The 20,971-nt window shown below is 39.0% G+C and overlaps 1 long non-coding RNA gene across 6 annotated transcripts in view; it reads left to right on the top strand.

The window, feature by feature from the left end:
- The window catches only part of LOC309841893, a 109,131-nt gene that overhangs the window by 34,567 nt on the left and 53,593 nt on the right, over positions 1-20,971 (top strand). For all 6 annotated transcript variants that reach the window (XR_014299382.1, XR_014299383.1, XR_014299384.1 and 3 more), the window contains one exon: positions 2,030-2,078. This is a non-coding gene — a long non-coding RNA (uncharacterized lncRNA). The remainder of the gene's footprint in view (positions 1-2,029; positions 2,079-20,971) is intronic.

The raw sequence follows: 20,971 nt of genomic DNA, 5'->3' as shown, positions 1-20,971 counted from the left end.
GGTGTTTTGTTATGTTGCAATTGCACAGTAAAGTAATAGGCTCTGAGATTCTATCAGTGCCTACTCTTTTCATGTTGCAATTGCTTGATAATAATTCGATTGTATCTCTGCCTGATGTTTTAATACTCCTGTCTTCCAGATTGCTCTTACTGGGGAGATATTTACCTCAGTGAGTTGCTACACACTAATAAAAATAAACAAAGCAGGAAAACATGTGGTTGCATATACTTCTTTGTGTGACACTTGTCTGGGCTAACAGTGTGGCTCAGGCTGATTTTCACAGATACCATATGTTCCAGTTATCTATTGCTGCATAACAAACCACCCCCAACTTTAATGGCCTAAAACAACCACCATTTCATTACGCTCAAGGATTCTATGGGTCAGGGATTTAAATAGGGAGGAAGGAAGATCGCTTGTCTCTACTCCATGAGGTCTGGAGCCTCTCTAGAAAGATTCAAACAACATTATTAGCTGGGGACTGGAATGATCTGAATGTTTCTTCAATCATGTGTCTGATTAATGGGCTGGGGTAAACTGAAAACTGGGCTCTGCTGCGTCCGCCTCCTGGAATGCCTGCCATGAGGCGTGGGCTTCCTCAGAGCATAGTGGTCTTATGGTAGATGCCCTTCTTGCATTCAAAGCTCCATGAGTGAGTGTTCCAGTCAGCGAGGCGGGAGCTGTGTGACTTTTTCTGACCCAGCCTCAAAAGTCATGCAGTGTTTATTTCTGCTACATTATCTTGGCTACAAGCGAGCCACTAAGATTGGTCCACATTCAGCCAGAGAGTAAATAGACTCTACTTCTTGATAGGAGGACTGTCCAAGAATTTGTTACCATCTTTAAAATCTTTACAATAAATGTTTTACTTTTTTTAAGTCTGGTTTCCATCTTTTAAAATTAAAAAAAATTTTTTTTTAAATTCTTAAAAAACATTTTATTTATTTATTTGACAGAGAGAGTACACTTGGGTGCTCGAGAGAGAGCTTGATGGGGAAGGGGATGGGAAGGGCAGAGGGAGAAGCAGGCTCTCCTCTTAGCAGAGAGCCCGAGGTGGGGCTCGGTCCCAGGACCCTGGGATTAAGACCTCCGTCAAAGGCAGAGGCTTAACTGACAGAGCCACTCGTATGTCCCCCGCACCCCCCCCCCCTTTTTTTAGATTTATCCAGTCATTTCAGAAAGAGCACACAGTGTGTGTGTGTGGGGGGGGGGTTGCAGTGAGAGGAAGATAGACTCTCCGCTGAGCAGAGAGCCTGTTGCTGGTGGGCTCCATCCCAGGGCCCCAAGACCAGGACCTGAGCAGAAGCCAAGATGTGGATGCTCAATGGACTGAACTACACAGGCCCCTCCCTCCCTGCCATCTTTTTTGAATTTTAAAAAAAGATTCATTTGGTAAGGGGCAAGTTTATTAAGTACTTATTAAAACATGCTGAGGCATGACAAGGAGTGAGGAAAAAGAAAGAAAAAAACCTTTTCTGACCATGAAGCTTGCAATTTAATCAGAAAGGTGGCATCCAATTATATAAAAGCCTGAATAACATATTTACAAGGTAAAGTATCAAGGAGTCAAGTCAATATGCCCTAGAACTTTGCAGTAACAGCTGTGGAATTTTTATAATATGCAAATATGTTGGATCGCCTCCAAAGTGTAACTACTCACAGTAACAAATATCACCCAAGCAACCCTTACAAGGCTCAGGAGTCTATGAAAAGAGGAGTCCGATGAACATAAAATGTTAGATTTGGAAGGAACTTTAGAGATGATTTATTCCAAGTCTTTCAATGTGTAGGTGAGGAACTGTAGGCTCCAAAATGTAAAGTCACTGGCAGTTCAGGAAGAGGGAAGAGTAGTGCTTATTCAGCAGGGTCACCTTAAGCATACACAACATAACTTCTATAGGTTTCAGTTAAATATCAAATTATGTCAGTGTGATTGTATCAGTAAGCTCAGGCTGGTATGTTTCAGTAACAAATTACCCCCAAATCTTAGTGATTTTACAACTGAGGTTTGTTTCTTGCTTATCTACAGGTCCATGCTGGGTAAAGCATGGCTCTGGTTGATGAAGATCTTCACTAGGGTAAGCAGCCCATGTGGGACATTGCTGGTTGATATAGGGGTAAAGAGATCATGGCAAAGCAGATGCTGACTCCTAACACTTTGGCAGGGAGTCACAGGCTCGGCCTGACATCCAAGGAGCAGAAAATATGATCTTTTCTGAGAGAAGAATTGCCTGCAGTGAGGGTCAGCAAGTATTTTGAACAAGAATACAGTTCATCACAGTGATGTGGGTAAAAGTACTTGTGAACAATGGGACACCAATGAATGCAAGTTGCTCTTGATCTGTTCAAATTCTGCCAGCCTCCAGTGATGGAACTGGGGTGGCAACATATTCTCCTCTTTTCTGGAACTATTCACTGGACACCTTTCTTACCATGTTAGTGCTTAACAAAACATCCATTTTAGAACTGTCAATCAACATAGCCCCTTTGCCAGATATAAGGACAATATCCTAAGGATAAATCTTTAATTATATATTTAAGTATATATATATACTTTTACCTATATAAAATATATGTGTATATATAATGTAATATATATTTTTAGTATAGAATTTGTATATATATAATATAGTATATGTATTTTGGTAAGAATTGTTCTTACCAAAGAATTGTTCTTACCAGCTGTGATTGCAGCTTTCGGTTTGATAGATAATTTTATACTACATGCTGGAAAGCCTCGTCGCATGTGTCTTAAATCAGCCATTTTCACCTTATGTGTTTTATTTGTGAAGAGGAGACTTCTATCACATTTTTTATGACAGAATTTGTCCTTAAAAATACATAAATTCCATTACAGCTATATAACTCCTCCATAATTGCCTTATTCATCTCTAAATTATGCGTAGAGGAGGCAAGATGGATGATACAAGCTTTTCAATGTTTTATGGAGGAGTCAGAGGCAGACTTCTTGGAAACTTTCTCTCAATTCTTCTTTTTCAACTAATGCAGGCATCAAAACTCAAGGACACTCACTTGCTGTAGAAGCCTATTTGCATAATCAATCAGATTATTTGCCAGGCTCAAAGAGCTGTGATGTTTGGATCCCCAGGGCTTTTTGGGGGGGGGTGGTAACCTTTCATATGGGGTCACCAGGGTCTTCCAGATTTGATGTACTTTCACCAGTGGGTTTTTGAAGCCAGCCTCCACTCTGCTCTTACTTTAGTTTATGTGGAACTGGAGGGGTGGAATTGACACACTTTTTCAGAGGGAAGGTAAATTGAGTTCTGTCTTTGAGCTATGGATTGTTGAACAGGTTGCAATATAGTTGTTACACCACTAGCCTGGTGTTGACCTTCATGTAGGAATTTTTGTATTTTTTACAAAGCAAACATAAATCCAATGAACCTTAGTCATGGCCAAAAGCCAAACTGAGGAAACCTCTGAAATCTAGATTAAAAAACCCATGGCAGCATTCATTTCATATAAGTCAATGAATTATAAAAGTGAGGGGGATTAACTTCAAATAGCCCAGCTCTCTCCTTACCCCTGAAACACAAAAAAGGCAAGTTCTTGGTAAAATGCCATTTTTTTACAAGGTAAAAATATATTTTTATATTAAAAATAATAATAAGGTCTGCATTGACCCATTCCATCATTAGCTTCTCCATCAATTCACACCTCAAAATGTTTTCTCAAATGCTTATGTATTTGGCATGTGGGAGTAAAATTTGAAGTGATAGCCTAAGCTTCCAGAGTAAGTGAAATCCATTGCAGCAGCAAATTAACATAAAATAACACTTGTGAGAGAAGTTAACTGGCTAATTAGCTGTACACTGCCATAGTCTAGACCCAACTTTGCATACAGCCAGAGGTATAGTCTGTAGGAGGCTAGAAAACCATTACACTAACCATTTCCCCATATCCTTGCAGGAAAAGGAAGACCAAAATGTGCTCCAATTCTGAGATATGGTCCAGAGCATATATTTACTTAAAACAACAACAACAACAACAACAACAACAAACAAACCCAGGGTGCCTGGGTGGCTCAGTGGGTTAAAGCCTCTGCCTTTGGCTCAGGTCATGATCTCAGGGTCTTGGGATCGAGTCCTACATTGGGCTCTCTGCTCAGTGGGAAGCCTGCTTCCTCCTCTCTCTCTGCCTGCTTCTCTGCCTACTTGTGATCTCTGTCTGTCAAATAAATAAATAAAATCTTTAAAAAAATTTAAAAAACCATCTATCAAATGTAAAATAATTGTTTGAATACGACAGCAACCGCTAATTTGATTGCAAATTAGTGGGCATCTTTAGAATACCAGTGGCACTGTGAGAATGAATTTTAGACTTGATCTAAGCTCTCTGGTGTTATTTATCTTCTGTTTTCTATTGCCCAGGAGGAAAGGAACAAAAATAACTTTAATTCTTCCTTTTGTGCTTGTGAAAGGATGGTTTCCTGGCATGGACCTTCTGTTTCTTATATTTTTTCACTATCTTATCCTCAGTTTATAAAGCAGAGCTTATACTCAGATGATGGGAAAACTACCTCTAAATTCTGTGCTTCTGTATTATTTTATGTATCATTCATCTGAGAGCACTTTATTTATCCTACCTGTGTATAAAATTACACACACATATACATAATACACATATTTACATATATAATTTCTAACAAATGGTCATTTTGAGTGCCCAAATCATGAAAGTAAAAGTTTAGGGGCTTCCCCAGATTCTGAGATCGTGGAATGGGCTAGGGGCCATTTATATAGCTCTGTTTTTCTAAGGTGTTTATTTCTCTAGAATGCACCACAGCCTATAGGAGCAGGACTACCTGACCATGAAATGGGACAAAATCCTGAGAAGCAATTTAAAATAATGGAAAGAGATAGGGGATGGGATCATGTGGAGCAGTTAGATTTTGCTGTGTAACAAAGAGATAACTTCAAGTGACACAGTGATAAGCCAGGGATGTTCTGCTGAGTTCAGATGGGGTGACCTGGGCATGGCCCTAGGCTGCAGGTCCTAGTCAGGTCTGACCCACGTAGTGGTCAATTTTCTGGGGCCAGCTGGCTGCTCAGAACCTCATGGCAATGGCAGAAACTCAAGAGCATAGCCCAACTAACCACACTAGTCTCTGCATATGTCATGTTTGGTAATACCTCATTAGCCAAATTAAGTCATGTGCAAAGTGAAGAGGAGTGGATATATAGTTCTCCCTTGTGTGGAGAGAAGAGAAGGAATATTTGCTGAACAATGATCCTGTCTGCACAAATGGTCTGCATAAAATCTTCAATGTATTGCTTTTTTAATTGTGTGGTTGAAGGCTGGCTTGATAACTTGATAGTTTAGTGGGGCTGGAGAGATGATGAGGGACATGTAGGCCACGTTACTATTAATAATACTAACATTATTAATAATAATACATAACATTTATAAAGGCAGGATGTTGCAGGCTATACTACTAATAATAACAACAGTAGAAGCCTCATACACACTTACTCTTTAGACATGGTTCTAAGCACTTTACACAAATTCATGTGTTTAATCCTCACAGCAACCCTATAAAGTAGATGCTATTATTATCTCAATTTTTAGGTGAGGAACAAGGGGCACATAGAATTAAGGTGATTTGCTTAAGGTTAAATAAGTCTAGTAAGTGGTGAGCAGAGATTTATTTAATTATTTATTTATTCGACAGAAAGAGAGAGAGAGACAATGAGACAGAGAACACAAGCAGGGGGAGTGGGAGAGGGAGAAGCAGGCTCCCCACTGAGCAGGAAGCCTGATGTGGGACTTTGAGCCCAGGACTCTGGGATCATGACCTGAGCTGAAGGCAGATGCTTAAGGACTGAGCCACCCAAGTGCCCTATGAGCAGAGATTTAAATCCAGGTGTTCTGGATCCAGAGTCCATGTTGTTAACATACCACACCCCCACTTCAGTTATTTTGTGGGCTAATGGCTGACATGATCTGATTTACATTTTGAAGAGTTATTCTAGAGTTTTTGGTAGAAAGAATGGGTGAAAGTGTGGAAATGGTGATGTCTGTTAGAACAGTGTTTCTCAAAGTGTGATCTGTAGTCTACTACTACAATTTTGTTATGGCCCCAGACAAAATAAGCTCGGAGATCGAGAGGAAGCATTTAGAAACTCTTATGGTGAATTTGACATTGGTCCCAGACCGAAGTGTGTGGTCGTTATCCTAGTAATTCACTTTTACTGCACGTTACAGAAGCGGTGCTTCCTAATGGATGGGAAATGGAACACAAAACAAAAAGAAAACTGAAAACAACTGTCCGTTCATCACAAACAGCTTGAGAAACCCTGAGATTAGTGCAATAATCCAAGTGTGTGCTTATTGATTATGCCTGAATGAGGGTGGTACTTATGGAGACAGAAAGTAGATGGATTTGCTAACAGTTTTAAGAATGGGTCAGTCCAACTTGTTAACATCTTACAGAGAAGAGAAAGAGTATGAGGCAGGTTTAAAGGAAAAGATGCTTCTCTCCCTCCATTTAGACACAGCCTGCATGCTGCATGTGGTAGCAGTTATAAAAAACATCACACAGAAATACAAGTCTATTTAAAACCCAGCAGAGAGGAACTTAGAGGAAACTTTTGGTGATTTTTGGTGTAGGTGAAATGCTTGTTTACTCTGTTAGAGCGGTCAACTCGTCTTGGTTTGCCTGGGACTTTCCCAGTATTCACACTAAAGTCCTACATCCTGAAAGTCCCTTCAAGTCCCAGGCAAACCAGAGTGGTCAATAACCCTCTCTTTAATATTGTAAATAGTAGTTTATGTTATACTGGTGGTACTCGGGCTGTGTGCATCTTTTTCTGCTTTCTTACCAGCACTTCTGGTGAGGTCCTTCATTCCCAGGATGTTGGAGCCTAATACAGATGCCCAGACATAAAAGGGGATTTGAATGAGCCCTTTTGCAAGAGATTTTGAAAATGATAAAGAAATAAGAAATGGGAATAAAATGAGATGCTAATTATTCAGACAGATCCTTGAATGATTTCCTGTAACCTAGAATTTCTCACAAATTCTTGGCTTTGCTGACTTTATTTGACCATGGAGAAGAGAAAGCAAGAAAGGAAACTACAATTCTCGTCCATAGGGAAGAGTTGGTGGGGATCATGGAGTGTCAGTAACTTGAAGAGGACATGGCTGTTTCATTTTAGAGTGCACACAGGGGCGGGATAAAACATGATGGCTGGGAGCCGTGATCTCCCCTCTCCACATGAATATCGATTTCAAGCTTTTAGTGTCAAAGGATGAATCCACAATGAGGAGACATAAAAGAAGATCTAGATCAAGGGTGGAACAGCTTTAAAAAATCTTAATGCTTTGAAGGGGAAATGGGGAAAGTTCTTGTTGATGCAAATATGAGCTTTTCATGTAGGAAGCTCATTCTTGAGCCTTTCCTACTTATGCAGGAAGTGGATTTGGAGCTTCAATCCCACCAGCATGGTGGTGTGTAGTGTGGACTGTGTAATTGATGGCTAATTAGCTAGTGGGCTTCAGTCTAGGGTGTCATCTGAATCATTAATTCTGCCATACAGATCCAGTCCTCATGAAAGGGCTGCCATCTTGGCTTTTTAATGTAACATTTCTACTTTCTCTTGGACCATATCCTCACTCTTGCCTTAGTGACTGTCTTCTCTTAGACCAGATGACTCCTAAATCCTCTGCAATTCTGGGTACCTGCTTGAAAGGCTCATCCTTAACCAGGATCTCAGCATCCTTCTCTCAAGGATTAAGTGTGAATCTGTGTCTGAAAACTAAGACCACACCTCTCTTTCACCTGTATCATCATCATCTGGAAGTTTCACTCCCTGAGACTGAGATCTTGCCTCCTCTTAATGGTCTACCTGCATCAGTAAGCGCAGCATTTGGCGTTGTGTTTTCAGCTACTAACCAAACACCCCAGGCTTAGAAATTCTTGAATACTGACACCAACTCCAATGAACGACCCTTTGGATATTCAATTTTGGATTACTGGTTACTCCCATTCAAGGGCTAGCCCTGCTGCTGGGCCTGGTCTCCTGTCACAGAACTGGTTTCCTCTTCTCTACTGTGTCTGAGTTCATAGGATACTTTTTGACCAAGTTCACTCCAGTGATGACAGCTGGGCCTTATCAAACACAGAGGAGGATGATCAACTATGTGACTACCACACAAAGGAGAAAGAGGACAGCCAAGGCATATGGTGCAATAATCACAGATGACAGAGAGAAAACAGGACAGTTCAATTCCATGTATACTTCTGGTTTCCTTATTAAGTAGAATAATTCTCAAATGTGGTGAAGAGAGAATTGATGTCTGGGATGGGTGATGAGTAATAAGAGGACACCTAAGTACTTAAATGAAAATTCTCAGATGTTCAGGTTAATTACTCCCGGATTCTAACAGACCTCTCATATGGGATTATTTAATCTTGATGGATAATCTTTGATGAACCTGAGAGATGCAGGAGATAGTCAATCATACCATTTTCCAGAAGGGGAAAATACAGATTTCAAAAATTAAAGACATGCAAAATTAAACTCTTTTCACAGAAAAAAAATTGAGAATACATTTTTAATAAGATGGTTCTTAGTGCTTAGAAAGAAAGTGTTGATATAATCCAAGGGCAATAAATGGCAAGTAAGTTGTTAGAAATGAAGGCAGCTTTATTTCTCTTTCAACCTCGTGCTCTCTCTCTCCGTTGGCTCCTGTTATGTACATCTCTCTAAGCTCTGATTCATTCTTCTATTGTTCTTTTCCAAAGAACAGCTGCTGCTTCCTCTGCTCTTCCTGCATGACACGTCATGGCTATCACCAAGTGGGGGTATCCTCAGATTCTGAGTCTGTATTCCTTCACATGTCAAGTACCTGTCCTACGTACAAATTTTAGAAGCACAGATTTTATGGCCCATTGACAAAACACCCATATTTGACCCATAAGAGGGCTCAAAATATAGTATTTATATTCTTACTGATCAAGAATAATTTGAGCAGTGGGACTAAGACCACACTTCCTCTAATGCTTCTTTTCCCACCTTTCAGCATCAAGAAAAGACTCACTGGGGCTAAGCCCTTGCCTTCCCAAACCTATCATCATCAAGGATAAAAAAGGAGCTCCTAAAATACCCCTCTTCCTACCACTGAACATTCACAGACTTGCCACCAGTTTTTTGAATCTATAAGGACCAATCTTATTTAGTATTTATCTGTGCTTATACAAGTCACTTCAAAAGCCTTTTGACATACAGGGCAACTCTCATCTCTCCCACTCTAATGCTCCAAAGACTTTGAACATCCTTTAATCTGTTTCATCTGCTATGCTTCCTCATATCTTGAAACCCTTCACAGTATGCTCTGAATTCCATGGTCTACCATTAGTAAAATCCCATATATCTTTTAACTTTTAGTTCCATATATATATGTGTATATATATATATATATATTTTTTTTTTGTCATTTTATCTTAATGGATATTTGGTGTCCCTTGAGGATGCTGTGTCTACTGTAGCCTTCTCAAATAATGACTGTTTTTCTTCTACTACTTTCTCACTTCTAGGCCTGAGCTATTAGAGGGGGTGTCCTCTTTGCTCTTTATTGCTGCTTTTAGACCATTTTCTTCCTCCTCCCCTTTCTCTTCCACTCTGAATTCAAGATCATCAAACTATCAACCATTCTCTCATCCACTGAGTTTAGATCATGGGGCAATCCTCCAAATTTCTTTATGATTTTAGATTCTGATTTTTTTTTTTTAAAGTTTACAAGTAAGTTTTGTTGTGGTCACAGGTCAACAGCAAAAACATACGGAAGTTAAGGTTCAGATTCTCTCTATCTCCTGTTTTATCATATAAATTAAATATGGAGAGGTACACACAAACTTTTGGTAAGAACAAGCTGTTTTCAAATCCCCATTTCCTGGTAGAACACACATCACTACTGCTTAAGGGTGGGGCAAAGTAGAGGCATACTGTTAGAGCACAGTTTCCTGAGAAGAAACAAATCAAAATGTTCCAAGTCTTTCTAGTTGACTCCAATTACGGCAGCCACTCAACACTGCTCCTGGCAGGCTGCATTCAGACTAAAAACATAAAATAAGGAACTGCAAAACACCAAAACCTTCAAAAAACTTTACTGGGGAATAAGTCTAGCTCTGATGGAAGAAGCCCACCTATGAAAAAGAAGTTGTGGGTATTTATGCTGGTCTAACGTACATCTGTGACTCCTACATTCATGGCTCAAAATAAAGACCTCAAATACAAATGATTCTAAAGCTATTACAACCCACAGTTATGGGATTCACCTAGATGTGCCTGTATTAGCTCTTAGGATATAATCTCTATACAGAGGATCTGCACCTTCCTAATGAATAACCGAAGCACATGGCCATTAACAGGGGAATTGGGGGGGGGAATTTAAATGGAGTATAGGATTCTGCTTTCTACACTATTCAATGAACATATATCTAGAAGGAATATGAAATGTAATCAATGCCCAGGTGTCTCAAAGAGAGCAACTCCCTGTGACAAGTGTGATTTGGAACTTTCTAGAAAAATACAACTCAAACTACTGTGGGACCACACAAAACCAGTACCTCCTCTCTAATATGATTCTTATGCTTTAGTGATTCAAGTATACATAATATACAACTGATTCTTTCAACTTTCTGATCTCTTAGTTCCTTGACATTATCTTTTCCAAAAATCTTGTCTTTTATTCTACCTCAGCCACCATTTCCCATTGTCATACTTTAGACTTTGTCTTTATTGATAACCATAACTCTTTTTAAAAAATCTTTTTATTATTATTTTTTATTTTTTAAAGATTTTATTTATTTATTTGACAGAGAGAAATCACAAGTAGACGGAGAGGCAGGCAGAGAGAGAGAGAGGGAAGCAGGCTCCCTGCTGAGCAGAAAGCCCGATGCAGGACTCGATCCCAGGACCCTGAGAGCATGACCTGAGCCGAAGGCAGTGGCTTAACCCACTGAGCCACCCAGGCGCCCGATAACCATAACTCTTAACTTCATGCCTTTCACTGTCTTACCACTATCTCAAAAATTTTCCAGTTCATTCCCTCTAATAGCCCAGTCCCAAATGGTTTCCAACACCCTTCACCCGCATCACCAAACTCCAATTCATTGAGCATACTACTTTTCTTCCATCCCTCAATCCTTTGATGTCCTTTCTCTTTTCCTTATCAGGGTAAAATTACACATTCAATCTTTATAGTCCCTTGCATATATCCTCATCTCCTATGCCTATATCTTGGTAAAAAATATAACCTTGGTGAATTTCATCTTTTTGATTACTCCAAACTTATACCCATATCTAGCTGAACACGGCTAGAAAAAAAAAAATCACAACCACATTGGCTAGTCTCATTATAAATCCATAATTAGGGATCTCAAATAGGTCCTTAATGCCTTCAGGCAATCATAGATTCCTTATCCATTCATTCTCTTACTCTCCTAGATGATTATGTCATCTTCTCTGTCTCCTTAAAAGTCCAACACCTCCTCTTCCATTTAGTGGAGGAGTCTAGTCTATGGTGACGATCTTGCTTTTGGCTTCCCTAAAAAAGTGAAAGCAATCAGAAGAAAACTGCCACAGATTCCATCACTACATCTATCCAGTTACCAACATCTGAATTGATGTATTCTACTTTCCCTATGCCTATCTCAGCTCTTCTCTCTACCTGGATATTAGATTACATATCCTCTTGCTCCAGCATCACTTCAGCAACTCTTCCCTCTCTTGCCAATATCATCAATATTTCCTCTCTTTATGGGATTGCTCCCATTTGTTGTTTCTCAGTTATAAATACCCTCTTCTTGTAGGGGGGAGGGTGAGAAAAAATGGGTGAAGGAGAGTGGGAGATAGAAGCTTCCAGTTATGGAATGAGTAAGTGGGGGATGAAGGGCCTATAACAGGGTATATAGTCAATGGTATTGTCATAGTGTTGTGTGGTGAAAAATGGGAGCTATACTTGTGGTGAGCAGAGCATAATGTATATAGAAGTTGAATAACTATGTTGTACACCTGGAACTAATGTAACATTGTATGTCAACTATGCTAAAAACAAAACAAAATAAAACCCTCTTCTTGTTGACACATCCACAACATTTGATGCTCCAAAGTTCCTCTAATATTGTTTGAGCTTATTGTCTCCAATTCTTACATCCCCTTAGACCACTCCAGTCAGGTTTTCGGCCTCATGACATCATTGAAACCACTCTTGTCAATATAAGCAATAAGACTTCTAAGTAGCTACACTGAGTAGTCAATTCTCAGTTTCCATTTTGCTTCAGTAGTATCATTTGACCTAGTTGAATGCTCTTTCTAGCACTTTGTGCATTTGGCTTCTAGACTTCTACGCTATCTTAGTTTTTTTTTTTTTCTAGCTTAGTGATTGCTTTATTTTAATCCCCTTCTCTGGTTCTTCCTCTGTCTCCCTAACTTTTTAATATTACAGGGCCCCAGGGCTGAGTCCCTTGATTTAGTTTCATCCTTTTTGAGCTCATTGAGTCTCATGGCTTTAAAATCTATTCATATGCCAACAACTTGCAATATATCTCTAGCTTGGATCTCTCTCCGAAACTGCAGATTTGTATTTCCAATCTATCCAAAACAGACTTTCCGATCTTCCTCTCCCATTCCAAACCTCCTCCCTCTCTGGCCTTTCCTGTCACCGTTGATGGGAGTAACTCCAACTGTCCTGTGTCTCAGGCCAAGAACCTTGGCATGACTCTTTTCATAACCACATGCAATTTATCAGCAAATATTGTGGACTTCACTTTCAAAATAAATGTGAAATCCAACCAGTTCTCGCCTCTACCATTTCTTACTACTGCTGCCTTGGTCTGAGTCACCATCTTTCACTATGATTACCATAATAACATACTAACAGATCTTACTAATTCCTTTTAGATATAGCAGCTAAGGTTATCCTCCTAAAATCAGATCATGTCACTCTTTTGTTCAAAACTGTGCAATAGGGGCGCCTGGGTGGCTCAGTGGGTTAAGCCTCTGCCTTCAGCTCAGGTTGTGATCTCAGGGTCCTGGGATCGAGCCCCACGTCGGGCTCTCTACTCGGCGGGGAGCCTGCTTCTCCTTCTCTCTCTGCCTGCCTCTCTGCCTACTTGTGATCTCTCTCTCCGTCAAATAAATAAATAAAATCTTAAAAAAAAAATAACCCAACAAAGAAACCCCCTGCGCAATAGGTTTTCCGTTCATTCAACATAGGAATTAAAGTTCTTATGTTGACCCATTTGCATCTCTGATTTCATTTCTCAGTCTCTTCTCCAAATCATTTACTCTGCCGTAGCCACATTGATTTTCTTGTTTTTTGAACTGCCATTTTCCCTTTGTTTTAGTGTTTTTGCATGGGTTGTGCCCTCTGCACAAATACTCCTTTCCTAGAAATTTGTGTGGCTGACCTCCTCCAGGTCTCTCTGCTCAAATGTCACATTTTCAAAAAGGACCTAGTAAATCTACTTAAAATTTCACTTATCACTCCCAGTACCCTTTATCCCATTCTACTTTTCCTTTTCTTCATAGGATTTATTTTCTATAATAATATGCAATTTACTTATGTATTATTTTAATACTGTTATAATGTAAGTTCCACAAGGGCAGAAATCTTTGTCTTTCTTGATCATTGATATATTGCAGGGGCCTGGAACAGTTCTTGGTGCATATTAGGTGCTCAGTAAGTATTTGTTGAATAAACAAATGAATCGTACATTCCTAGACGTGTCTTACTTTCTAAGGTGTCCCTTCTTAGTCTAATAAGTCAAGGTGAAGGAGATGAAGTCAAATGTAAGTAAATAGGACTCGTCCTCATCCTAAGAAAATAGGAGATGGTGTAGAGTAGGTTCTCTAAGAAGAAATTTTTTTTCTAAGAAAGTGGAATAGAAGTAGAAAGGAAATAATGAGCACATCTATAAAGATGGATCATGAAAATGTTGAATAATGAGTAGGCTATGGGGCTTGGGGTAAATAGAAGTTGGAACTATATGAGCTTGATTATTCCTTCCAAATTGAACATTCTATAATACTTGAACACTCCCAAGAGTGTTGATGCCTGGATGAGATTTCTAACAGTGTTCAGGAAAATTCTCCTTTTGCTTCTTACCCATTTAATAGCTTTATCCTCAACTTTAGAGACTTAGAAGTTAATAAAGTTATTAGAAGACATACACAGAGATAATATACAAGACTGTAGAATCAGGGATTAAGGATATCTCAGTGGACTCCAGTAATAGACCAAGACAAATAAGATGAAACTTAACAAGGATCAATCTAAAGTCCAGCATTGGGGGGTAAAAATATAATCAATTGTGCAAGTGCAGAATGGGGAAAATCAGGCTTAACAGCAAGTTATGTGAAAAAGGCGTTAAGGATTTTAGTTCATTTATAAGATCAATATGAGCCCACGGTGTGAAGTTCCTTCTAAAAGCAAACCCAAAACTTCTCAGATGTAATCTTGGGGCATGTTTGTAGAAACACAGGCCTGGGTGTAAGGTGCATAATAATCACAGGGTTCTTTGCACTGTGAAGAGAATGGGTCAAGTGTTTTGTTTTTATCTCAAGTTTTTTATTTAGTTGGGATTGTCACATTTTAAGAGGAGCATTGACAAACAGGCAAAATGTGGAGGACACCAGAAACTGTTTGTTCTTTCAAACCACAATTGTTATATGCTGATATTATTCCTGGATAGTAGTGAATAAGCACACCAAAATCCACACGACCTAGGGTAATCAAAGAAAGTGGGGATAGCCTACTTTTAAAAAGCTAATATATATATATATATATTTATTAATATACTCTACCATAAAACAGAAATATTTTAAGATGTTTATTGTGCAAATTTTGAGAAGTACAGAAAATTGAAAAGAAGCAAAAAAAAAATTTGCTCGTAATTACCACATTTTTGCACACTGCTTTTACTTTATGCATTTTTAAGGAAGCCATAGGAAGTGTGGAGGTGTGCATGAATGGCTTGTGTGGGTCAGATCTGAAGCGAGGTATATCACTCCCATCCACAGCAGACTGGTCAGAACTAAGTCTCATGGCCCACAGTACTATCAAGGATGCCTAGAAATAGGATCTAATTTTGTCCTAGAAGGAAAAAGAATGGTATTTCTCGTGAAATCATGACCCTCTTTTGAATCCCGAGTATTCTAGTTGGCTTCATTTTGGTCATGATTCAGTGTATCTGCTATTAAAAATATCATTCTTAGAATTATTTTTGTATCAGAACTAGTTTAGTTTATAGCTCTCCTTTTTATGGTTGCCATTTGTCTTTATCACTTTTACACTGAATTTTGTTCAGGAGATTTTTTTGACTCCTGGGTTAGATGAGTATTTAACTTCCTAATTTTCTTCCCATGATTATGACTTTGATTTTTTTTTTTTTAACCTATATTCCATTAGGTGCAGCCTAGTAGAATGTGCACTGCTGTCTGAGCACATGAGATTCCTTTGATCAGAGGAGGAAGGTAGGAACCTGCCCTCTCTCTTTCCCAGATGCTTTCCTTTCAGGTCTTCTTCAATGCTTCTTCAATTGTCCTGTACTAACGTCTTCTCTCACACACAGTTCCAACTCATTGCTTTCAAAGAGCAGCATCTTCATCCTTTTCTATAGCTCTGTTTTCATCACGATCTTTCCATGTTCTGATCTCTGGTCCCTTTTAGTCTCTAGATAGGCTTGTTTAACTACATCCCTTTATGCTCTGTAAAGGAGATGACAGAATCTCTCTGCTGGATTTGGATTCCTTAAAACTACATGACACTTTGGGGATTTCCCAAAGCTTGCAAAGTATCATTTAATGGAGGATAACTGAAACATCTCAACTCAAAGACAAAGTTTTAAAGAATTTCTTTCATTGGTTGGTAGGTAAGAGATCTTTCTTGTTTCCAAGATAGTTTGGCAGGTTAATAAATTAATAGGTCGTTTTTACCAAATTAGTGATAATTGGGTATTCAGCTTATAATTCCTTGGAAAAAAATTTCTGTATGATATATATGGGCATTTGTGTTCATTGTAATCCACACACCAGAGATAGTTGCTGGATTACACCCTCCAGAAGTGGTTAGCCAGCATTTAATCAAGAGGCCACGCTCCAGAAATGGTTATTCTAAGTGATTATTTTACTTACGTTGATTTCTGATCAAGACAACAGACTTTGTTAATGAGTACTCTATAGGTTAGAAATGGACCTTCATTGGTGAACTTTGGGATCAAGATGTAGGAATTGTCTGGAAGCTACTCTATACCTATGCATGAACAGGGCAAGACTAAAATTCATCTAGAACATACGGTTACACCTGTGCTAGTTGTTTCTAATCAACACTCATTCTGATTGGGTAATATGTACTACTTTTTAAAGATTAAATAAATAAATATTTATTTGAGAGAGAGAAAGAAAGAGAGAGAGTGGGGGAATGGGCAGAGAGAGAGGGGAGAGAATTCCCAAGCAGACTCCCTGCTGAGTCTGATTTATTCCAGGACCCTGAGATCACGACCTGAGCTGAAATCTAGAGTTGGACACTCAACCGAGGCACCCTGTACTATTTTTTTAAAAAGATTTTATTTATTTATTTAAAATTTTTTAGGGGGTGGTGTGAGGAGCACAGAGGAGGAGAGGTAGGGGGAAAGAATCTCAAGCAGACTTGGTGGTGACTGTGGAGACTGCTGTGGGGCTCAGTCTCACCAGCCTGAGATCATAACGTGAGCTGAAACCAAGAGTCAGATGCTTAACCAACTGAGCCACCCAGGTGTCCCACCTTTGTACTATTTTGATATTAAATAGTTTACGCATTGCTTCTTGGAACAAGGTATAAGAATGAGAGAGTCCAGGGGTGCTAGACATGGAACCTGCTTGGAGTGCTGGACATGGAGCCTGCTTAATATTCTCTCTCTTTCCCTCTTCTTCTCCCTCACCACCACTAGTGTTCTCGCTTTCTCTCTCTTTAAAATAATAAAAAAAAAATCATAAATGTAAGCAGACCCAGCAGTCAGTACCCTTAGAAAAGGGATGGTCACTGCATTTGTTTATAGGGTTACACAGTCTTCAACCAACACTAACTATGAAGCAGCTCTAAAAAGGACCTTAGGTATGATTCCTAGGAAGTCTTATATTTAGTCACTACTTAGAAAGATTCTTGGTTGTCTGACTTTACTTGAGGGTTAGTTGAGTCCTGATGTTTGAATTTTGCACATTTGGCTTGGGTAAGCCTCTCCTACAAGGTGCTGTCAGATTTTCTAAAACGATAGAGAGCTGGGATTTCATCAAGTTTAAAGAACAGGATAAATGATTGTCTTGGGATTGCCTGCTAACTAAATGACAGGACTCCATCAGACATTTATCTTCTTCGTTACTTCACAGCAAGGTTGTAGAGAGATCTGGAACTATATTCTGACTTTAATGAGGAGCTTTCAACTTGTAGTATGGACACTTTGCATAGGTAGAATTCAAGGTATCCATGGTATTGGATATGAAAGTGAATTACATTTTTATGCTCACTAACTATAACCGAAATGCAGAATTTCCTTCAATTATGAGTGTAGGCAACACACCTTGGTGTTACTAACATTTTTTGTTGCTAATAGAAATCAAATTTATTTTCAAGACATATTACTGCAGATATCTCGACATGTCATTTCATCTCATCATTACCTTGCAATTATAGTGATCATAGACCCACTAGTAAGTCTATTTTTAATTTATTAATAGAGAATTCTACATATTTTTATGTCACAGGTATTTAAAAATAGTTCAACCACTGTATTTCAAGGTATTTTGCTTTCTCTTTAATACTTAAGCATTTTATTTTACATATTTAAAAATGATAGTCTGAGAAGAGACAAAATGATAAATATCTGCTTTTTTGAGGCAATTAATATTTACCAAAAAAAGCCTACTGGTTGTTTTTGACTGAATTAATTTAGGTTAGTTCCCAGCAGTGGACAGGTGGTGTAAGAATAAAGCTAATGGGAAAAATGTGGTCAGGAATTAGAACTGTTATCCTTCATGCAGTTTGGGTGATTGTAAGCTAGACTAGCATCCATGACAAGGCTTGAAAATCAGAGACAGTATCTCTGCATGTGGGGCATAGTTAAGTTCTGAGGGCTTGGGCAAGATCTGGCCCATTGGTTGGAGAGGAGGAAGATGCTTTCTTTTGCTGTCTTGCAATCTTGTTTTTAAATCTCCCTTTAATTTTTTTCTTGATAGTTTTAAACACCATCAGGTAAACATATGAATTTAGAAATTATTGAGAGGGGCACCTGGATGGCTCAGTGGGTTAAAGCCACTGCCTTCAGCTCAGGTCATGATCCCGGGTCCTGGGGTCGAGTCCAGCGTCGGGCTCTCTGCTCGGCAGGGAGCCTGCTTCGTCCTCTCTCTCTCTGCCTGCTGCTCTGCCTGCTTGTGATCTCTGTCTATCAAATAAATAAATAAAGTCTTTAAAAAAAAAAGAAATTATTGAGAATGTGTCACTTTTGGAAAATGTGCTTAGAAGGAGCAAATACACCCCTTGTCTGTCCCTATTCTGTCTGTTCTACTTCTGGGATGGACATTCTGGGAAATAAATAAAGTTTATGGGACTATAGAAAATGACTCAAAATGGTTTTCATTTTATTTTTAATTTTTATTTATTTATTATTATTTTTTAAAGATTTATTTTATTATTTATTTGACAGACAGAGATCACAATTAGGCAGAAGGCCCGGCAGAGAGAGAGGGGGAAGCAGGCTCCTTGCTGAGCAGAGAGCCCATTGTGAGGCTCGATCCCAGGACCCTGGGATCATGATCTGAGCTGAAGGCAGAGGCTTTAACCCACTGAGCCACCCAGGTGCCCCACGATGGTTTTCATGTTAGAGAACAGTCTTTCATTTTCTCAAAAAGCTAATTTATCTTGGTGTACATTATTTTTTAATTTTTAATTTTTTATAAACATATATTTTTATCCCCAGGGGTACAGGTCTTTGAATCACCAGGTTTACACACTTCACAGCACTCACCAAAGCACATACCCTCCCCAGTGTCCATAATCCCACCCCCTTCTCCTAACCCCCCTCCCCCCAGCAACCCTCAGTTTGTTTTGTGAGATTAAGAGTCACTTATGGTTTGTCTCCCTCCCAATCCCATCTTGTTTCATTGATTCTTCTCCTACCCACTTAAGCCCCCATGTTGCATCACCACTTCCTCATATCAGGAAGATCATATGATAGTTGTCTTTCTCTGCTTGACTTATTTCGCTAAGCATGATACGCTCTAGTTCCATCCATGTTGTCTTGGTGTACATTTTTACAGTAGTTATATCACTATAAATACTAGGTAAGGAGTTAAGTTAGGTAGTTGGAGATAATAATAAAAGCTAAAAGAAAATTTCTTTCCTTTATTTTAGAATTATATATAAGTCAGAAGTTTTTAAAACTTTTTAAAAAATGTTTTGACCTACAGTCAGAAATGCATTTTATATCCTGAGCCAGTACGCGCGCACGCACACACACACACACACACACACACCCAAATCTTCAGGAATCAATACTTACTCCTTACTACATTTCCATTCCATTCCTTTCCTTCTGTTTTATTCCATATTTTTCATTTAGAAAAAATACTAATATGTCTGAATCTGAAGTTTGAAAAAAAAATACTGGCCTAGGTGAAGTTTGTATATTTAATTTTTAAACATAGTTCAGAAATGACACACTATTTTTCTCCTACCTTATTCGTAACACTTGTCATTGTGAAACAAAACTGAGTGAGAGGGTTAGCAGGAGGACCTAACATTAAGCACTTACTATGTGCTAATAATGTTACATTTTTTTTACAATTGGAATCACTCAAGAGTTAAATCTGTCCACTTGAAGTCTGGGCAAACAGTGCTCTTCTACAGGTTTTAACCTGATGGCACAGAGCCCCTGGGATAAGGTCACCGTTTGTTCTTTATGAAAGCAGAGACCTTCTCTAAATCTAGAGGAAACAGATTTCCAAATAAAATCATTCTAGCCAAGAGAGACACTGAGCCAAATTAACAGTACCCGTCCCCACCATCTCTCAAAAAACTTTGGCAATAGGCTTTCTCAAATGGAAGTGGTACAGCTGTTGTCTGAGGTAGAGCTATCGCCTCATGGCCTAACAATGGCTAGGTCACCACTCCAGCAACTGCGGAGCCAACAAGACTAAGACATTCAACAACTAATCATGGATCTCCAGGAAGGAGACAAAACTGCTTAGCAACTCCCCAAACAGAATTGCTTTTAACCATGTGAAAAGAATTTGATTAATGGATTCAGAGAGTTTGGTGGTAACCATTTGGTGGTAAGCATAGAGTATGTTTATAGGAATGTGAGGCTGGCAAGTTGTTTCAGGCTGAGTCTGGGGGTTGAGCCATGGAAGAGGACATTCAAAGCATAGTTATTTGTGTCTTATATCTTTAAATGTGGATTCCCAGTGACTTTTAATTCAGCTGTGATCAGACTCAATGAGTGGGTAGTAAACTGGAAGGCAAGTTGTAATGTACATTTTTGGATATCTAAGCCATTAAAACCAAAGTGTATTTGTTCACCAATGTATATCATTCCTAGTGTTAAGATCTTTGGGAACATTAATGAAGTCTGCTGAATACAAAATGCATATAAAAGGACTTGAGTCTTCATAAAGACTTTCACTGAGTTGTGTTGGACTGTGGAGTCATCTTTTTCCATTGCAGGGTTATACATGTGTTAGAGATCGGAGGCTTCTGGTATGCTTTGGCCAGTCTTTTCTGACCACAGTGAGGATTTATCTCTGGTTTTTGTCTGGCTTGGTAAAAAGAGTGCCTCAATAGATACTCAGCATTCACAGATGGAGCTTCTGAGCTATTCCATTTTTTCTGCATGTTCCAAGCACAGCTTCTGGACCTCCTACATCTTATTAATTTGATGCATTGGTTGACTCTCTCCAATATCTCCCTCTTCCTT

The sequence above is a fragment of the Mustela nivalis genome, assembly GCF_964662115.1.
Source record: "Mustela nivalis genome assembly, chromosome: 1".
NCBI classification, from domain to species: Eukaryota; Metazoa; Chordata; class Mammalia; order Carnivora; family Mustelidae; genus Mustela; species Mustela nivalis.
This window is presented reverse-complemented; position numbering and strand designations above follow the sequence as displayed.